This window comes from Mustela erminea, chromosome 6 (assembly GCF_009829155.1).
Source record: "Mustela erminea isolate mMusErm1 chromosome 6, mMusErm1.Pri, whole genome shotgun sequence".
In the NCBI taxonomy this organism is placed as follows: Eukaryota; Metazoa; Chordata; class Mammalia; order Carnivora; family Mustelidae; genus Mustela; species Mustela erminea.
In genome coordinates, this window is record NC_045619.1 from 83,115,342 (window position 1) to 83,136,115 (window position 20,774).

The following is a 20,774-nucleotide window of genomic DNA, read 5'->3' on the forward strand; positions in this document are numbered from 1 at the left end:
GATAGCAAGCGTATGAACAAGGAGGGGGCTAGGGGAGAGGGAGAGAGAGAATCCCAAGCAGACTGCTCAGAGTGTGGAGCCAGATGCAGGGCTCAATCTCACCACCCTGAGATCATGAACCTAGCCAAAATCAGGAGTCAGACACTTAACCAACTGAGCCAACTAGGCACCCTTCATGTACATTTTTAGAAGTTTGAACTTATTCAAAAATCATTTTAATCCATAGGGAAAGCATTGATTCATATTATATTTATTTACTGTGCAGTTACTATGGATTATCATCTCTACCTATTGTAGAAGAAAAATGAGACACAATTTCTATCCTTAGAAACACAGTGACCAGTGGAGGAAACAAATATTTAAATAGAAAGCATTTTCTGACAACATGATGAGCTGAGGTACATTACTCTTGTCTTTAGCTCTCAGAAGATTCTTGAAGATCTTTTGGGTTAGGAATGGAAAGGGGGAGGGGCAAACCAGCAGCAGAGAACCAGCCCATGAACAGTTCCATGTGCCTATCACGCATTGGGTATCACTGAGTCCATAGTTGGGCAAACAGCATATGCGCATTTCAGGAATGGACAGTGTTAAAACAGCTCCCATTTTGCTGAAGAGCTCGCTTTCTTTTGGAATCCACTCAGGTGCTGAAAGAGAAATTGCTGTGCCCCCGAAGTTGCTCCTTGTGAAAAGCGGGTACCAACGCAGACAAGAGAAGCAAGCCAACTTGCTTCTCTGACAAGCTGAGGCACAAAGCAATTGAAGCAAGAAAGAGCTGCCATGCAAAGGTGCCCCAGGAAGGCTTCTAACCAGAGGAGAAACAGTTCCAGAATAAACCACGTCTAAGTTCTGAGAGACTGTTAGAAAATTTGTTTAGAGCAAAGAGAGGAGCAAAAAGATTTTAAATGGGCCTAGAGTCTTTTGAGTCTCTAAACTCCATTTTTTTTTTCAAGATTTTTTTTGTTTATTTGACACAGACAGAGAACACGAGCAGGGTGAGCTGTGGGCAGAGGAAAAGAGTGGAAGCAGGCTCCCCAGTGAGCAGGGAGCCCGATGTGGGGCTCAATCTCAGGACCCTGGGATTATGACCTGAGCCGAAAGCAGATGCTTAACTGACTAAGCCACCCAGGTGCCCTCTAAACTTCATTTTAATTCATACAGTATCCACTTCTTCCTACATCTTCTAGAAACTAGCTCTGTAAGCAATGTGATTCTATATTAATAACGAGAGAATTTTCAGAGCCAGTATTTGCCAAAGTGTTCATGAGCTATTAATGAGATTTATGGAAAAAAAATTGTTACATGGTCAAGAAAATTTGAGAAATACCAGATTAAATAAAGACAAAGAAGTTTATTTACTATAGGACTTTTCAGAATCCTTAATCTGCTAATATTCACTTTGAATCTCTATGAGTAGATTACGCTATGCAGCATTTCCCAGAGCTCTTTCCCCCGGAATTCTTTCACCAGAGAGCACCTCATAAAATGAATGCTCTTTCTTTTAGGTAACAGTATCCATCCGTCCTAGATCACTGGCTTTCGCTTACCAGTACATCGCATCCTGACTGGAGTATTTTGTCCAAGGGCATCACTGTAAATTCACACTTGGTTTTCTTTACCTCGTGACACCACGTTCCAACACTTAGACATGGCATGAACATATAAAAAGAAAACCAAAAGAACTTTGTCAGCTTCAAAAACAAGACTAACAACTCTGAGGGCACAATGTGAAGCAGAAAGCCAAAGTGATAAGCAGGCAGGCAGTCACAGACCTAACCCAAAGTCGAAAAGATTTGTTCCTTTATCTTTTCCAGGAGATTTATAGTTTTAACTTTTCTATCAACCATTTTGAGTTAATGTGTGTGTGTGTGTGTGTGTGTGTGTGTGTGTGTGTGTGTGTGTGTGTGGTGTGAGGTAGGGTTCTAAAGTCATTAATTTGTATCCTCATATCCATTTGTCCTAGTACCATTTCTTGAAAAGACCACTCATTCTCTGTGTAATTGTGTGGGTGCCTTGTCAAAAATCAGTTGAAGAACAACAACAAAAAAATCAGTTGAACATAAATACGAGGGTTTATTTCTGGACCCTTAAGTCTATTCAACTTGCCTATATGTCTATACTTATCCCAATAACAAACTGTGTTGACTACTGTAGTTTTATAATAACTGGACGTATTGTAATCACTGTAATCTGGAAGTGAGTCCTCTAACTTTTATCTTATTTTTCAAGAATGTTTGATCCAATTTGGGTCTATTGCATTCCTATATTAATTTCATGATCAGCTTGTCAATTTCTACCAAAAAAGGCCAACTGTGATTTGACAAGGGTTGTAAGGATTGTGTTGAATCTGTAGATCAGTTTGAGTAGTATTGCCATCTCAACAATGTTAAGTCTTCTCATTAATGTACATGATGTCTTTCCATTTATTTAGATCTGTCTTCTTTCAAAAGTGTTTTAAAGTTTTAATTATACAAGTCTTAGATTTCCTATGTTAAATAAATATACAAGTACTTTGTTCTTATTAATGCTATTGTCAATGGAATTGTTTTCTTAATTTCATTTGCTGATTATTCATTGCAAGTGTATAGAAACACAACTGATATTTGTACATTGATCTGGCATCTGCTCCTTCCCTGACTCATTTATTAGTTCTAGTAATTTTTTTAGTGGATTCCTTACGATTTTCCACATGGAAGATCATATCAACTGCAAGTAGAATATCTTATTTCTTTCGTTACAATGTGGATGCCTCTTATTTCTTTTTCTCCCTAATTGTCTTAGCTAGACTCTCCAGTACGATGTTGAATGGAAGTGGTGAAAGTGGACATCCTTGTTTAGTTTATGACCTTGGAGCAGAAACACTCTGTCTTTCACAGTTAAGTACAATGTTTGTCAAGAGTTTTTCATAGATAGTTTTTATCAGGTTAAGGAAATTACCTTCTTATTCCTAGTTTGTTGAAACAGTGTTTTTTATAATGATAGAATGTTAGACTTTGTAAAATCCTTTTGTCAATATCCTATGTACTTTTGTATCAGGTATTTATTGCTGTGTAACAAACAACCCAAAACTTAGTGACTTAAAACAACATTCTCTTTACTGACTCTCAATTTGGTAGGTCAACAATATAGGCTAGACTCAGCCAGATTATTCTTCTCCTGGTCTTGCCTGGGACTAGAGCTGGATAGTCTAAGATGGCCTCCCTCATATGTCTGGTGTTGGTGTTGGTTGTCAGCTGGGTCTCTTTTCATGTGATCTTTCATTTTCCAGGTGACTCAAGCAAACTTCTTTATATGGCAATCTCAGGATAATGATGCAGGAAAATGAGAGTGAAGTTCTAAGTACTCTTTAGGCCTTGCTTGAAAAACACACTGTTCAATTCGCCAAAGTTAGTTGCAAAGTACAGCCCAGATTCAAGAAGTTGTGTACTAGGTTTCACCTCCTGTTGGGAGAAGTGGCATTTTAATCCACCATACCCATTAAAGATCCTGTAGTCCCAGCTCCTCAGAGTCTGAATTACATCTTCCTTTCCCATTCTTCTTTCCTTGAAATTCCGGGCACAGACTTTCCTTAGGTAGATAAGAACCAATAAAGATCATCTGTTCCGTGGTATATAACCCTCTTCTCAAGGGAGAGAAAGAAACTGAATAAATTTCAGTCTTAAAAAATAAGCAGAAATGTCAGATCGGGGCAATGATAAAGTGCAATTTACTGTCTGGTATCAGCTCTCATAAATGCAACGGAGAAACATAAATCTGGAAGACTGTAAACAGAATTCAGTTTTTTCTTCATTCTGCTCCGAGCCTGGTATTGCTCCTAACTAATTACATTTACATGATTTGTTTGTTAATTGTTTAGAAGCAGCTGGTCCAAAATAAATAGAGACAATGATAGTAATTTGCATATGTTTTTTTATTATAATTAAAGTTCCAGACACAAGTTTGAGTCCTTACAATGTAGAGCAGTTATGTAAGACTGTGTTTTGCAGACTGTGCCCATGCAAAGCAAAGAATGTTGACACATTGGATTTATTCAATTGCGTAGAACCTTAAAGTTAACTGGAATTTTCAGCACTCCATTGTGAAAAAAAAAAAAGAAGCAAGTCATTAGAAAACACTGACAACTCGACTCACTTATTAAAAACAAAACAAAACTTCTTTCTATAAGCAGGACACGTTCAATTTCAATCTCTTGCAATTAGAGTGGCACTCGGGCCTGTAAGTCAAAAAAAAAAAAAAAGGTTTAATTTTAATCAGTGTAAGGACGGATGAGGCATATTTAAAAGGTTTATACATCAGAATGGAAACAAAGGACCCTCTGGCACTCAGTTAAACAGAGACATCAAGTAATCTTGATAGCCTTATCCCTCCGATAATGCAAGTGAATTAGGATTTATTTTTGTTTAAAGTAGAGCTAATTTTATTGTTATTGATAATAACAGCTACCACATATTGAATATTATCACATGCTTTGCTGTATTATAAAAATTATTTAATCCTCACAACCACTCTAGGTATTAGTTTCCTAGGGCTGCTATAATGCAGCACCACAGACTGGGTGGGACGTTACACAAGAGATTTATTTTCTCACAGTTCTAGAGGATAGAAGTCCCAGATCAAGGTGTCCTACCAAGAGCTGTGAGGGAAGGAACTACTCCTTCCAGGCCTCCCTCCTTGGCTGTCAATGGCCATCTTCTCCCTATGTCTTCACACTGTCTTCCCTCTATATGTGTCTGTGTCCAAATTTCCTCTTCACATAAGGACACCAGTCATACTGTACTACTAAGGCCCACCCAAATGAGCTCACTGTAACTTTAAAGACTCTCTCTCCAAATATCGTCACATTGTGGAGACCCTGTCATCAAACACAGTGCCAGGGTTAGGATTTCAACATGTGAACTGGGAAGGACACAATTCAACCCATAACAGATCTCTATTCCCCACCATACAGTGGAAAAGACAGGCCTGGAAAGATTCTTTCTTGCTTCAAAGGCTCCAACTAGTGGTGGTAGAGCAGAGACAAACTTCCATCTGTTGAATCCCTGAGCCCAGCTGTTAACCAGGCCATTCACTACACTACTTACTGCCCTTCATAATAGTCAGACGGACTTTTCTCATCTGCATCCCCACCAGTCTGGGGCTCCCATGCCCCCCACGGCTTGATTACCTCACACCAACTACGCCTCCCACACTAGTCTCCGGTTGTCCCCACTCTGCCCCTCAGGTCCAGTTGAAAGTTCTAGCCAGGACTTTCCCCCATGAGGGTCCCCAAGGTCCCCCTTCATTCCCAGCCTCCATCCTCCCGGCTCCTGTCACTACCATCTCCACCTTCTAAACACTCACAAATGACACTCCCCCAGCTTTCTCTGAATCATATTTACACTTCATCTCACCAAGTCTGCCTCGGCTTTCTAAGGTCTCAACCCACTAGCCAGTAAATGAAACCAAGCGAATGAACTCAGGAGAGCATGTAAGAAGTGCGTACCACATACCTGGGTCTGCCTCACAACTTGCCCTGCGGCCTGAGCCTTGCCTGGCTCTCACACCCTTCCCTAGGAGAATGATTTCCCCATCCCTGATACCCCACAGGACCAGATGGGCTTTAACCAGATACCAGCACTACCTTATTGTGACTATTTATTTTCATATCTGCCTTTCCACCAGACTGAGACAGAAACAATGTCTTCTTCGTCTCTGAATTGCAGGGCTTAGCATTTCTCTTGGTACTTACTGGTGAGTATTTAAAACGTGCTTGGTGAGTGAATAAATGAATGAATGACGTCTCCGCCCTCTACATCAAAAATACTTCTTCACCCAGCCAAATGATGCATAAAATCAGAATATTAGATATTATGAGAGTTACTTCTTTGGGTTTAAGAATTTGTACCTTAAAGGATGAACACTTGTCAGTTGCTTAAGCCTCAGTGTGAGTGATTTTCTTAGGGGAAGGTGTACAGAGTTATTAGGAGATGTGATTGCTTAAGGTGCCTAATAAGGGGAGAAGAAAAGGGGAAGATACAGCAGGATAATCAGAAGACTAGAGAAGCTTTTTCTCTTCAACAGCTTTTCTGAGGAGCCGCTCTGGTTGTCATAGCAACAGCAGCAATTTGCAGTCCTTCCTTCCAGCTTCCTACCTGCCAGTGAGGAGGAAGTGAAAGCCACAACCTGTTAACCCAGCAGGGCATCCTCCTGGCACCTCTGGAGAGTGCAATCGGGGAAAGACTTGGACATGGCAGCCTATGCCCAACTGCCCAACCAGCAAGGGTGCCAAAGGAGACAAGCTAAGGGGGGGAAGGGGAGCCCGGGGCGGGGGAGGGGCGGGACCACACTGCTGCCAGGAGGTGAAGGCTAACGTGTGGGCGCCAGTGACACAGGAACAGGGCGTAAGCTGCCACAGTTGGCAAATAATCACAGCTGGGGCAACAGCTCTTGGAACTGATTACCCAGAGATCCTCTGACTTAATTGATTTTATACGACCTCCTGACTGCAAAATTGGGAGCCTCAAACAATAAACACAATTTTCAAAGGACAGCTGCTTGCTCAAATGGACACCCCACACAGAATTGTTTACTGGAGCTTCTAATGACTTGTTCTTCTCAACTAAGCCAGAAAATGTTTTTCTAAACAAGAAATGGGGAAAATGCCAGCTCTATGAATAGGAGATTGTGCATGAGGGTGTTGCTATAGTGTGTAATTAGTAGTCTTCCTAATCAAATCAGCAGCTTTAGCATAAGATTTGTCCATTTCTCCAGCAGAAATATGATTTGAAAATGCTAACAAAAGTCATCTTTTTAGGATCTTTTTTCTTTCTGCCCATTCTAACCCTTGACCATAACTCAAGTCACAGTTTTTCTGCAAGGCATAAGGAAAAGGGAGACTTGGAGGTAATCATAAAATTACATTTGATACATTTATTAATCAGTTTAACTTATGTATTGCTGTGTCACCAACAACCCAAAATGAAGACTTAAGGAAACTGTAAATTCAAAAAAAAAAAAAAATTTGGAGCTTATAAAGGTTTTCTTTTAGAAGTAATTTTCTTTTCTATCAACACCAAAGGGAAAACTTATCCAAACAATTCCTAGAGTTGATCACCGTTCATTGAGGAACAAAACAGCAGAAACATATAATTTCATGGCAACTCCCACCAAGTACAACCTCTCATTACCAGCAACAAGCCAAATAATTTACTTAGCAACCCTGCTGCTGGCATTTAGCCTTTGTCTTTCTCACATCTGGTGCTCTAAGTATGATGCATTTAATAAACATGTTGATAAGCTGATAATTTATTCCTGGCACTATTTTTGCTTCTTTTTACACCAAACTTCATTCATGGGGTGGAAACATATTGACTGTCTCATTGCTAAGTGACCTTTCTTACTATGCTGTTATGAGATTTTACAAAGCATGCGAACGAGCCTGGTCTTAGAAATGAAGCCCAGTATCAACCATAGGCTGACATTTTGTACCACAGCCAGAAGGGAAACAGTCAGCCAAGGTGCAGTGGGAGGGAGAGCCACCTCCAGACATCCCCTGAAGGCATCTCAGAGTCACAACAACACAGGGAACTGATGGATTCCGTGACCTCCAGATGACAACGCGCTGTGTTTTATTTTGCCACTACATGTTAAGATGGAAAATCAAGTAGAGCTAATTTGATTTGGTTTATGAAATTTTTATTTAAAAAGCAGGCAGAGGGAGATGTCAGATCGCTACAGAACCACCAAAGATTGTTTGATATGGCTTCTAAAACAGAGATTCATTCCACAAAATCTAAACAGAACCTCTTGGCACAAGGATGTCACCAGGCATCCATGGGGCCGCCACTGACTTGGAGGAGACAGAATGCACCAGTGGTCACTCTCAGAGGACAACAGCTCAGCTCCTCCAAAGGCAGGCAGGTAGATCAATTCAGAAGTATGCTATGACAGACAAACACCCAGACCACAAATAAGCAGCAGCCTGATTCTACTCCTAGCTCTGCCATCAACAAAGGGTCACATACCCTCGATCTCTGAGTCTCTAGCTCAGTTAGCTACTGTCACACAGCAAACCACCCCAGAACTTAGTAGCTAAAAACAACACCCACTTAGGATTTCTCACAAATCCACCGCTGATCTGAGAGAGGCTCAACTGAGCTCAGCTGGGGTCCACTGGCAGCTCATTTGGGGGCTGGCAGTTCTAAGATGGCTTCAGCTGTGACAAATTGGTTCCATTTCAGGAAGTTTATCTTCACCTCCAGCAAGCTAGCCGAGGATTGCTCTTATGGTGGTGAGGGGAATGAGGGAGAAACAGGGGAAGAGAGAAAGGAAGAACAGGAGAGGAGAGAAGGGCAAGGAATAGAGGGGATAAGAGGAAGAGGGAGGAAAGGAGGTAGGGAGAGAAAGTGAGGGAGACAGAGAGAGAGAGGTGGTCTCTTGAGAGAACTGGCCATCTAACACTTCTACAACATTCTTTTGGTGTACCCTTTAGGCGAGTTTGTCTTGAGTAGTAAGTCAGTGGGTCTCTGTGTAGGATTTATGCGCTAAGCACTGAAATGTCATGAAGCAGATATAATAAGACATCCAACACGGCCCGGCTCAGTGCTGTCCTCCATAAGGTACACAGACTTATAGCCTCACGAGAGATGAAGTCAGTAATGACATCTGGGGGCAGGGAACGTCGTGTGAGGTATTTTGTGTACTTCCGCCCCGTTCCACAAAGCTTTGCGGTGGTCTGGTACACGAATGCATCCACATACATGCCAGCAAGCCATAAATACAAACAATGAATAAGAACTGAGAAAAACACAACTGAGGGTAGGAAATCAAGACCCAGGGTTAGGAGTGGTATGGGACACCAGCTCAAATGCGCAAGCCGTCAGGACAATACCGTGACTACCTTTGAATCTTATATTTGGTTCTGCATTTCCCAGAAGGAAAAAAAATGTCCTTCCTCAGGTATGGTCTACAAGTTGATCTGTGAAGGCACAAACCGGCCAGCACACTCACCCTCTCCGCCCTCTGGGCACTGACTCGGAGAATCTCGTCAGCAGGTTCCATGGGATGCACTTCCGGATCCATGGTGTCGCAGGGCCGCATGGAATGCTGGGTAATGCAGGGAGGCGGGGCAAGGAGCACTCTAGGCTCTCGGCAGTGAGGTTCTGACTGTGGTCAGAAGAACGTGGGTTTGTGAAACAAGAGGCAGGGAAGTGAGACGGATTTTTCCATTCCTGCCAGCGACACAATGTTTCCTTTTAAAATAAATTCAGCTTTTAAAAAAATATGTCAAAAAATAAAAATTTTTTAAAAAGTCAAAATCTATATCAATAATAATAGTACAGACGAGGGGCGCCTGGGTGGCTCAGTGGGTTAAAGCCTCTGCCTTCTGCTCAGGTCATGATCCCAGGATCCTGGGATCAAGCCCGACATCGGGCTCTCTCCTCAGCGGGGAGCCTGCTTCTTCCTCTCTCTCTCTGCCTGCCTCTCTCCCTACCTGTGATCTCTGTCAAATAAATAAAATTAAAAAAAAAGAAAAAAGTACAGACGATGTATGTTTAAGACAAACTTGTGAAGTTATGACATAAGCACTTGGCATCTAAGAAGTTTTCTGGGATGTCCATTTATAAGCAGCAATGGTTCCCAGTGAACTTTCCAGGGTGAGTTAGTAGCAAGTATCTTCCTGCCTGGAGTCTGTGTACCGTCGGGGTCCTGAGACAGGATGCACTTATATCTACATTTATATGTAAGCATATGAAATGAGCTGAGTTTTACTACTATTTATTTTTTTTAAGGAGATTTTATTTTATTTTATTTTATTTTAAAGATTTTTTTACTTGAGACAGAGAGATGGAGCTAGTGAGAGAGGGCACAGGTGGCGAGGAGAGGGAGAAGCAGGCTCCCCGCTGAGCAAAGACCCCCCGCCCCGCCCCCACACCCACGTGGGACTTGATCTCAAGACTGGGATCATGACTCCAGCAAAGGCAGAGGCTTAATTGACTAAGTCACCCAGGTGCGACACTACTATTTAAATATTCTTTTTTGTTTGTTTTGTTTTTTAAATGCCAAGCCCAGTAGCTTCCAGACTTGTCTTTTTGTTTTATTTTTTTTTTAAGATTTTTATTTATTTATTTGAGAGAGAAAGAGCAAGAAAGAGAATGAGAAGGGAGAGGGCCAGAGGGAGAAGCAGACTCCCCACTGAGCAGGGAGCCCAATATGAGACTGCATCGTGGGACTCCAGGATCATGACCTGAGCTGAAGGCAGACACTTAACCAACTGAGCCACCCAGGTGCCCTGTTTTGTTTTCTTTTTTAAAATATTTTATTTATTTATTTGAGAGAAAGATAGAGAGTGAGTAACAAGCACCTCACCTGCTTGGTCAGCTTGCCAGGTGTGACCTGCCTGGGGCACTCCCTGTGGTTCTTTAGGTATCTGGGGGATGGGGGGGAGTGGAAGTTCCCTAAGCAAGGAGCTGACACTTTTTTTGTGGTTGCTGTTCACTTGTCCCCAGTGGCCCCATGCTGGAGTTTAGATGTGTCTCAGTGGGTGTAGTGCATGGAGCATCTGATTTCAACTAAACTACCTTTCACAAAATGGAGAGAATTTAAGACAAATCCCCCAGATAATAAGCATAAGTAAACAAAAAAGAAATGGCACAGCCTGCATATCTCTGATTCTTCAGACAGGAAAGCTTTTTATCAGCCACGTTATGAGGTAAAGCAAGGTTCTGATCTATCCAACCAAAAGTCAACCTCCAAGCTTAAACGTAATAGAAAGACTACCTAAAATATGGATTTACCTCCCCTCTTGTTAATTATGAATCTTGCCTTGAGTTTGTGTTGTGCCTGTTGTATTAGCTACGGGGAGCATGAAGCCATCAGATTACCAGGGTATTTTTAAAAGGAAGCAGCTTAAAGAGACATCATCATAATTGAGTGACATTGTTGGAGCAATTAATAATAAAAGAAAAAAGTCACTAATTTTCATCTGTATGTCATCCTTTTAAAATTGCCATTTTATTCATGCTTTCTAATACGATAACATATTGATATCCTGGCATGGGTATATAATTTATAAATAAGTCCATATGGATTGGGAGAATATGCAGATACATTTTTTCATTCATGAGGGATGTAATTAAAACAGTTGGGATACCGCTGCTTTAATTTAAAAATTACTGGTTGAATGGAATTATTAAACTTAGAATCACTACATTTGGAGAACAGCCATGTAATAATTATTTTAATATTAACAGAGTTGACTGAAGACTAGTCTTGCCTGGCGTGGACACCGAAACAGGTGATGGCCACTGCATCATCCATATCCACATCAGCCACCGGCTGCCCACTACCCCCTGCCCCACCACCACTGCTCACTGGCCGCCCCCACCCCCCACCAGCCTGCAAAGGGCTGCCACCTCCACCACCACCCTTTCTGCCTTTCTGCCTTTTCCATCACCCTTTCCATAGTTCAAAATGAAGCTGTTCTCATTTCTGGAAGGAACCTTGCCCAGCAGATCAAGCAGGAAGTGTGGCGGGAGGTGGAAGATTGGGTGACATTGGGCCACATGCTGCCAGGTTTGTTAGGAGTGTGGTTCTGGTTAGTGAGCATCCTGTGAGTCACTCCTCCAGCCTCAACAAAACCAGGGCAGCTGCAGATATGGGAATCACTGCACCATGGTGAAACCGGCTTCAGTTTCAGAGGAAGAACTGTTGAACTGAATCCATAAACTAAATAATGATAACATAGGTGGTGGCCTCCTTGGTTCAGCTGCCTCTTCCAGACCACATGGATGAGGGAGAGATCTGTAATACTGTTTCTCCAGACAAGGATGTTGATGGCTTTCATGTCATTCATGTAAAGCAAATTTGTTTGGACCAGTATTCCATGTTACTGATGACCTCATGGAGTGTCTAGGAAATAATTAAGCAAACTGGCATTCCAACCCCAGGGAAGAATGTGATTGTGGCTAGAAGATCAAAAATGTTGAAATGCGTGCTCGCTTCGGCAGCACATATACTAAAATTGGAACGATACAGAGAAGATTAGCATGGCCCCTACGCAAGGATGACATGCAAATTCGTGAAGCGTTCCATATTTAAAAAAAAAAAAAAATGTTGAAATGCCCATTGCAATACTACTACACACAGATGGGGCACATGAATGACATAAAGACAATGAGATTATAATATCTCATCCATATACTTTCAAATATATAGTTCTGGCAGATATTGTGGTCTCTAATACAGGAAGTCCAAAACTGATCACAACAGATATAATTAAGGAGGGAGCAGCCCAACATTACTTGGCATCAAGGAGATACAAATAGGAACCACAATGAGATACCACTTCACAACAGTCAGAATAGCTAAAATTAACAAGTCAGGAAACAACAAATGTTGGCAAGGATGCAGAGAAAGGGAAACCCTCTTACACTGTTGGTGGGAATGACATACTCTGGAAAAAAGTATGGAGATTGCTCAAAAAGTTGAAAATAGAGCTACCCTACAGGCCAACAATTCCACTACTGTGTATTTATTCCAAGGATACAAATGTACTGGACCAAAGGGGCACCTGCACCTCAATGTTTATAGCAGCAATGTCCACAATAGCCAAACTATGGAAAGAACCCAGATATCTATCGACAGATGAATGGATAAAGATGTGAGATGTATACATATAGGTATATATAATGGAATATTACTCAGCCAACAAAAAATGAAATCTTGCCATTTGCAATGACATGGCTGGAACTAGAGGATATTATGCAAAGTGAAATAAGTCAATCAGAGAAAGACAATTGACATATGATTTCACTCATATGTGGAATTTTAAAAAAAAAACAGAGGAACATAAGGGACAGGAGGGAAAAAATAAAACAAGATGAAATCAGAGAGGGAGAAAAACCATAAGAGACTCTTAATCATAGGAAACAAACTGAGGGTTGCTGGGGTGGGCGGGGAGGTGATGGGGTAACTGGATGATGGGCACTAAGAAGGACACATGATGTAATGAGCACTGGGAGTTATATAAGACTAATGAATCACTGACCTCTATTTCTGAAACTAATAATACATTATATGTTAATTAACTGGATTTAAATAAAATAAAATAAAAATTTTTAAAAGGAAGGCGCAGTAATCACCAATATGGGAATAAATAGACTTCAGGATCCCGTACTTGTTAACCCTACATTGATTGCAGATGTGGATTTTGAAGGAGTCAGAAAGAAAGCCAGTGACATCACTTCAGTCTCAGGGGTGTTGGTCCCATGACAGTAGCAATCTTAATGAAGAATATCATTATCATTGCAAAAAAGGTGCTGAGGCTTGAAGAGCAGGAAGTATTGAACCCCAAGGAGCTTGGAGTAACAACTAATTAACTGTTGTGTTTTCTGTCATGAATACCACTCCAAGCTAGTTCGAGAGACAAAACAAGCCAATAAGAAAAGCAATATTTTTTATTTATTTTACTGAATTTGTTTTAAATGATTTAAAATGGTTGTATTTATTGGAAGCTTAAACAGGTGGGCGTCTGTGCATAGTTCTGCAGTACCTCACCATAGAGAATGCCAATATCATTCTGGGTCATGTGATGCAGACAAGAGAAGCCATTCACCTACTGATTAACATGGCAAACATTGTCACGTTGAGCATGGATGCTTAACTTTGTCGAGCCACTTCAGTTAAAATTAGCTTTTTCTAGGATTGCATTTCCCAACTTGTATTCCAATAAGAGTTGATACTCACTTTAGGTTCCAAAACTTTTGAGTTCAACTGGCCAAACCAAAGGAAAAATGTTCCTAGAGAAAATTAAGGAAATGATCAAAAGGAAGAAATGCTAATTGAGTAAAAAAAATTACTCTAATTTACATACATATGTATGTAAAAACTACACGTTAATGGTGCCCTAAGCTGTCATCCATCTTTGGCTTAGTCATTGAAAAACGTTTAGGGTTGCTCCACGTGGGGTTAATTCTCTTTTTATGTGTTACATTTATGAAGTTTCCCATTTTTTTCCAGGATTGAAAGGCTTATTTTATTTTATAGATTATTGGTGTGTATTGTCATATTTGGCTTTTCCTATATCCTTGAACTTCATTGTCACATCTTTGTACTGTTGGGGGTATCCATGTGGTTTCTTTGGTGTATCTTGAAACCTTTTTCTGAAAAACAAAACTTGGGCCTGATGTCATTAGAGCACCTGGCATAAGTGTGCAACTGACTTTTCCACTGAAGACTTGTCAGCAGCTGCCTGCTTTTCTTTAATATACTTATGAGGCTTTCCCTGGTGGGTTTTTGAGAACTTGATTTAATATTGAATTTAATCAGACTTACTGATTTAAAGGTTTTTGTTTGTTTCATTTTTCTTAAATAAAACACTTCTGAGTGGTGTGGGGGAAAAAAAAAGACTAGTCTTGGGGGGCCTCTGTGGTTCAGTGGGTTAAGCCTCTGCCTTCAGCTAGGGTCATGATCTCAGGACGATCAAGCCCCGCATCGGGCTCTCTGCTCAGCAGGGAGACTGCTTCCCCCTCTCTCTCTGCCTGCTTCTCTGCCTACTTGTGATATCTCTCTCTCTGTGTCAAATAAATAAATAAAATCTTAAAAAAAAAAAAAAAAAAGACTAGTCTTACCGTTAGTGGTGTGATCACAGGATGCCTCACCCACCAGGCCACATATAGTGTGTGACATCAATATTTGTGTGCAGGAAGAAACTCACTCAGCTATTTTCCATGACCAGCAAACAGGCATCCACATTTACTAAAGTAGTATCAAATCATTAATATGAAACTAATACAAAAGAGTTTGCAGAACCCAACCCTGCTTTGTGCTACTGGACCCTATTAGTTGAATCATCAAAAGATAAGCCAGAAACAACCTAAGTGTCTGTCCATTGATGAATGGTAAAGAAGATGTGACTTAAATGCTTATGTATATGCATCATTCACCCATGAGAAAGGAAATTCTGCTATTTGCAACAACATGGATGGACCTTGAGGGTATTATGCTCAGTGAGATAAGTCAGATAAAGGAAGGCAAATAATGTATTATCTCACTTACATATGCAACTTAAAAAGCTGAACTCTTAAATTAAAACAGCAAGTAGAGTGGTGGTTACCAGGGACTGGAGGAGGGAGAAGAGGAGTGATGTTGTTTAATGGTACAGGCTTGCAACTAATGGATCATTAAGTCCTGGAGATTTCATGCACAGTATAGTAATTATAGACAGCACTCCTGGATTATGAACATCAAGCTTGCTAAGACCCAAATCTTAATTTTTTCCACCACAAAAAGAAAAGAAATAGAAATTACACGATTGTAGTGAGCAAAGCGTCACTACAATAATAATCGTGACTTAAGCAGATATCAACAGCTATGAATCCATACATAACTCATTCAGTCTAAGCCAAAGCTGGCTACTGTCATAGAGCCACATATAGAGGAAAGGTCAGTAAAAGTTTTGAGCAAGGTGCAGGAGACAGCATGGTCATGAATGGACAAGCCAAGGAAAATTTTGTTTCTCACACAAAATGTCAGCCTGGAAACCCAGACGGCAGGTTAGAGAGAAGAGAGCTATGACAGTGAAGTGAATGAAATACCTACTGTGCACGAAATGGTTGTCGTTTTAAAAATGGGGTTCCCATGTTCTTTGAGTCTAATCAGATAGAACTGTGTCTATTGCTATGAATATTTGTGCCCCCAAAATCCATATGTTGAATCCTAACCCCAAAGGTTACGTATGATGTTAGGAGATGGGGTCTTTGGAAAGGGAAAGGTCTTTAGGTCATGAGGAATCTGTCTTATAGAATCAGAGCCTTCTAGAAAAGGCTGTGCAGAAGTCCCTATTCCCTTCCACCAGGTGAAGACACAAAGAGAAGTAGTGCCTATGGACCAGGAAAAGGGCCCTCTCCAGAACACAACCGTGTTGGCACCTTGATCTTGGACATTCCAGCATTCAGAACTGTGAGAAATAAATTTCCATTGTGTATAAGCCATCCAGGCAGTAGTATTTTGTTATAGCAACTGGGATGAGCTAAGACATCAATGAAGTTCACTTAAGTTATGAGGTTGATAAGGATTGATACTTACCAATATGAAAAACAGACTAGCTCCAGTGGTAAAGGTGTTCATCCACCATCTTATTTAAGCATGTTACGAGGAATGTTACAAGACCTCAGCTGAAAGGAGCATGGGAGTCTATCACATTTGAATCACTTTCCCAAGGGCCTTAAGAAATAGGTCCTTTGAAGTGCCTGGGTGTCTCAGTCATTTAAGCATCAGACTCTTGATCTCAGTTCAGGTCTTAATCTCAGGGTCATGAGTTCAAGTCCCACATTGAGCTACATGCTGAGCAAGGAGCCTATCTAAAAAAAAAAAAAGGAAAAAAAATAGGTCCCTTAGAGAAGATCAACCTACAATAAAATCAGTGAAAGAAGGTTTGTAACCTTGAAGACATGTAACTCAAAAGGGGGAAATGATGAAAGGAAGGAAGCTCTCTTGGCTCGCAAGCATAGGTCATAGCCCCCACAGAACAGAAAAACCAAAGTCAGAGAGTAAAAATTACAGCAGTTTTCCAGGACCTACCAAAGAAAGGAGTTTCTGACTTTTCCTTATTCTTTAGACCAATGTAACCATAAATACAGATGAATCATAAATGAGAAGGGTCTTTGCAGAATAACCAGCTGTCTCTGCTCTGGTCTGCATGCCTCAGTCAGTCTCCTGAGGAGTCCTTGGGCTCCCACACAGATGTGTATACTAGGAAGAGGATTCCTTTCCCCAGTGACAGGAGCTGAAACTAGGCTAGGTGTGGCTCACTGCAAACAAGTAAATAGGATGGGGCACCTGGGTGGCTCGGTCAGTTAAGCGTCTGCCTTTAGCATAGGTCATGATCCCAGTGTCCTGGGATTGACTCCTGCATCAGGCTTTCTGCTCAGCAGAGAGTCTGCTTATCTCTCCCTCTGCCCCTGCTTGTGCGCTTGCTCTCACTCTCTTAAATAAATAAATAAAATCTTTAAAAAAAATAAATAAATAAAAAGGCAGAACAACACCTGTGAATTTAGTCCTTGAGACTCCCTCCAGATCTGATTTTCTACTTGCGTACAACTAGGCTACATAGCCAGCAAACAGAGGCTCTAAATCATCAAAAGCTCATGTCCCTCAAAATGATCTCTCTGCCTTATCTATTTCATCATTCATTAGTGTGTTCAAATATTTACTGAGTACCCACTGTATGGCCAGGCAGTGTTCTGGGTGCTGGAGTGAACAAGAGATAAAATCTAGGCAGACAAAAAATACAATAAATAGGTGAATTATAGAGTTAGATAGTAATAAGTACTAAGTATGGCAGAGGAGGCAAACCTAAAAGAGGGAAAGAGTTCCATTGCTGTGTTGTTGGTGGCAGCGGTGTGGGGGGCGGGGGGTCATTTTAGATAAAGTGGCCCGGGGAAGTCTTCAATGAGAAGGCCACATTTGAGCAAATTATGGAAGGAGATGAGAAGGAACAACAATGTGATATTGAGGGAAAGAACATTCCCGGAAAAGACAACAGCCAGTGCAAAGGCCCTGGAGTAGGAACGTGCTTGACATGTTTAAGGAAGAACTCAAGAGGAATGAGCAACGAAGAGTGTAGATGAGGCAGGGAAGGTAATGAAGCTATAAGGCAGTGGGGTGGGAGGGAGGCAGACTGTGTTGGACCTTGAGGGGTGGGGCAGGAGGCTTTGTTATCGCTTTAGTTTTTTTTTTTTTTTTTCCTCAGGGTCCATGGGAAATTCCTGGAGAGAGTTAATCCCCACAGTAACCCTATAAAATTGGAGTGATTACGGGTGAGGAATCAAAGGCTCACAAAGCTGAGGTGCTTGCTCATCAAGGTCACACTGTGAGGAAGGACCCAGGGGCTCTGACTTCAGAGTCTAAACCCCTAGGCCTCAGGCCACAGGGCCTCAGTTTGGTTTTAACACCCATACAAATGACTCCAGCAGGAACCTAGCAGGCTGCCCTGGCTGGCACCCCAGCGGGGGTGGAGGTAGAATGTGGGGGAGTCTGGAGCTGAGGGCTCAACGACTGGGTGCGCTTGTCACAAGGAAAAGCAGCAAGATGGCAAAGGTGTTTGGTTCTTCTCTTCCAAAGAAGATCCAAAGAGAGGAGGTTCCCACTGCGGAGAAGCTGGAGGGGAATCAGGAAGGAGGGGCTGGGCCAGTTGACACCGGGGGGTGGTCCTAAATGCCAGGCTAAGGGGCCTGGGCTTCATCCTTTAGGCCAGTGTCTTTCAAAGTTGGTTTGTTTGTGCTGCTTTTTAGCAGTGGGACTCGCTACAATAATATATTCCATGGGAAATCCGATAAACCAAGCAGGCGAGGAGAATCGAAGAGCCTGAATTCCTGCAGATGTGGCCCCTCATTCCCCCTGGAGAGTGGCTGGGGGTGGGGCAGGCAGGTAAAGCCCTTGGGGTGGGTGGCAGGGGGAAGCACTGGGGAGACAAAGGGGAGATTGCTGTGAGCTGAGGTTTTGTCTTCCTTCCTGTCTTTCCTTCCTACTTTTTCTTTCTTTCTTTCCTTCCTTAATAACTTAGGCAAGAAGCTTGAATACAGCACACTAGCCTTTCTGATACCCACTGAAATATGCAAACCACTGCCCCAGGCACACAGGGTTCAAAAGGAAGTTCTCCCCTCCCCCTCTTCCTCCTCTTCTTCTTCTTTCTTCATGTTCATCTTGTCTTTTTCTTTCTTTCCCTTTTTTTAGTGTTAACAAAGCATCAAATACCAACAAAAGAACACACTGTCTTTTCAAGCATCAGCGTCTGGGGCACCTCGGCGTGGAAGCCACGTGTGATGTTCATTGAAGCCTCAGGTCTAATATGGAACCTGCCATAGAACACGTACTCAATAAATGTCTGCTGAATTATGAATGACATAAGGGATAATATGTAGAGTTTTTTAAGTTTATTAATTTCAGACACTAACTTCCTCTACTCTTATAATAAAAGAAAAGAAAAGAAAGAATTAGTAGCAGCACTTTTCAGATATACATTTGCTGATGACTGATCTTGACATTTCTTGGTCCGAGCTTCTGATAACCAGCACTGCCTGACTTCTACAGATTAATGGCTTTTCATATTCTTAATGCGCCTCCAGCTCTGCAAAACTCTGAGTCACTACAGGAGCACAAATTACGTTGCATTTTAGAGCTATGTGTTGCCTGTGCCCAGCATATGCTGATAGTGACTTTAATACCTCACTGGAAACATCGAACCAAAAACTGAATGATGGTCAGAGGTGGGTAGAAGGAACTCTTAAACTGCAAGGGGAGGGAAGAGGCAGGTTGGATGATGGTGTTGGACTCTGCTAATAAAATGTGCCATGGTCATGATTTGCAGTTTTAAAAAATTGGCAATAGAGTATAGCAAGATTTATACCAGTAGGAAACTGGTTACATAAATTCTGTTCTACCTACTAGAATACCACACAAGGAAGGGAGATAGCCTTATATATACTGACATGGGAAGAAACCCATGATCTATTTTCTTGAAATAGATTATAAAATACATCATAATAATTTTTTAAAATTTGCTACGGAAATGCAAATAACAGAAAATTATGTATATGTAAACAGTTTAATTTTAATTTATAAAAGTAAATTTTGTGTGTTTGGGGGAAGAAGGAAGAGTTTTAAATGTACATAGAAAAATCTGGTGGCTGTAGACCGGGCTATTGGTGGTGAGCTCTGGGAAGTGAGACCAGAAGGGGACAGGAAAAGGTAGGCTTTCACCTGTACATACTCTATATATATTCATCTTGTTTTAATTTTTATAGGTATGTAACATTATAAATATATACATATCAGTCACCTGTGAGTAGGGACCACTCAGGTGCAGCAACTTCCCATTAACCAACATATGAATTTCCTACTTCTTACAAAGGCGAGCTCAGCCCAGTCAGTCAGGAGACCCCATCCATTCTGCTTCTGACCCAACCAGCTGTGTGTCCTTAGACAAGTCACTTCACCTTTTGGGTCTCTATCAAGAGGATGGAAACAAATTTCTTCTATACTTCTTCCTAAGCTCAGAATTCCTAAACAGGAAAGAAACTTTACCTAAGCGTCCTTTTAAAAACACGATTCAGCCACAACTACCTAAATATATTACCTTCATAAATCAAACAGTTCAAAACTTTGAAGAAAAACGATTCAGTGGGAACTTTTTTTCATCCATTGGACTTTTACCCCCTCCCCGTGCTGACTTTTCAACCAACAACCATACTCATTTGCCCACAAGATAACTTTTCTCCTTTCTCTGATGTTGTACACGGTTCACCCAAAGTTACCAAGAGCTGTAAATTTTTTTCCCACAGCCTCCTTCTCCATGCATATTTATAACTTCTGTCTTCTTCTGAAAAAAAAAAAAAATGGAGTTATAAAAGAGTTTGCTGTGGGGATATCTAACTTGCCATTCGGCCAAGCAAACTTCATGACAAAGCACGAGTTACAAAGAGAGACAAAATGATTTGAGCCTAAGTATCAGAATGGATAATCTATCAACACCATGAGATTCCATGTAAACCCAAGAAACCAGGAAATCGGTTATATTTCAGTAATGTTTTAATAATAAATACATTTTTAGTTCAAGCCAGTCCAACAGATTGTGTTTATCAGTCAGATGGAGCATAACTAATAAATAGGCCTACTTAAATGCCTTTTTAAATGATTTGACGACTACATGAAGAAATATGGCCTGGAGCATAAATACGTTGCATTGTCAACAGGGACATTAACGAAGGATTTCCACGAATCTCCATAAAGGTCTGTGG

At 41.3% G+C, this 20,774-nt stretch overlaps 1 non-coding gene and 1 pseudogene across 1 annotated transcript; both read left to right on the forward strand.

The window, feature by feature from the left end:
- Nucleotides 1-9,055: 9,055 nt before the first annotated feature.
- Nucleotides 9,056-13,355, forward strand: LOC116593535 (annotated as a pseudogene).
- LOC116594562 lies at nucleotides 11,969-12,075 on the forward strand. The gene has a single exon (XR_004287278.1). It is a non-coding gene; the product is annotated as a U6 spliceosomal RNA (small nuclear RNA).
- Nucleotides 13,356-20,774: the final 7,419 nt, after the last annotated feature.